Source organism: Rhagoletis pomonella, unplaced genomic scaffold (assembly GCF_013731165.1).
Source record: "Rhagoletis pomonella isolate Grant_MI unplaced genomic scaffold, Rhpom_1.0 Rhpom_scaffold_00005, whole genome shotgun sequence".
NCBI classification, from domain to species: domain Eukaryota; kingdom Metazoa; phylum Arthropoda; class Insecta; order Diptera; family Tephritidae; genus Rhagoletis; species Rhagoletis pomonella.
The window spans coordinates 67,256,735-67,258,029 of NW_023458559.1; positions in this window are offsets into that span (position 1 = coordinate 67,256,735).

Genomic DNA, 1,295 nt, shown 5'->3' on the forward strand with positions numbered 1-1,295 from the left:
ATGTATATAAATAGTATATACGAACATAATACTAAAGATTACAATCATATTATCGAAACAAATAGTAGCTACATACAAATGTAGTTGTTTTCAGCCAAGAACATTTAGCACATAACTCCCAAAGAAAAATGTATGTCAACTACTTATAGCAATCATTGGACTCAAGTCACTTGGAACACCGCAACAGGCGACTTTATCTGCCTTTGTTGTAACAGCATACAAATTCCCCAAAGAGATTTTGGGGAGTGTTGCTGGAGTGACAGTCCTTGGCCAGATATAAATCTGGGACGTTCCGGTTACGTAGACCCGACTCGAAATCTCTTTGGGGAATTTGTATGCTGTTACAACAACAACAACAACTTTATCTGCCTTGATCGGCGCCCAATGACCACCTGTGCCAAGACAGGTTACGATCTAGATACTGTACCCGTCTCAATAGCTACCTGTGCAGACTCGACCCCAATATGCCCAGTGAGTGTCCGGCATGAGAGGCTTCTCGCTTTGTGCTTCTGCCCCCCCTTTGCAAGAATTTGGTATGAGACATTTAGCCGCGAGCGTTTTTTTAGGCTGCTTGCGACAAAAAAAAAGTAGTTGAGGAGCATGGACGTAGAAATTGACTTTTAATAAAACTAGTTCTGGCAAGTCAAGAAAACTTGTGCACGCTTTAAACCTTTAAAAAAAGATGGCATGGACAAAATATGTATTCAGCGAGCTGTAGCAAGATTTTTTGTAGCCAGTACTCTGAAAATAAGAAAAAACCTGGACGAATACTTTTCTAAGTCACAACAAAAACGACGAAAAAAGCTGGGTGTGAACATATTCAGAAAAATTGCTTTCTTCCAATAAGAAAGCTGTGAAAGAGCCTTAAATTAGTTAACACTCCGTGGAGTAAATATTCAGGGTAAACCTTTAGCCAAAGGCTTATAAGAAAAAAAGAATTCTTTTTTTTTTTTTATAAAAATTCTACAACATAAACCCCAAAAATCAGAGTTCGGAGAACCTTGTGCAAAATCGATGAAAATTCCGCAAATTTTCATTACAATATTGCACTTTTTAATTACTCTTTAGAAAAAAATTTAGTATGCATTTTTTAGCCCATTTAATTTTAGTCTGAGGAAGCTAGGACTTACCATTGATTTTTGACAATTTTACAAAAAAATTGCTGTGCCTTAACTTTATTGACTGAATATATGTATGTATTTATGTACATATGTGTGTATATCCATAATCTTTTCGACGTAGTAAAAATATATCGTATCAACCATGAGGAATAACGGCCGGACGCATTTATGCAA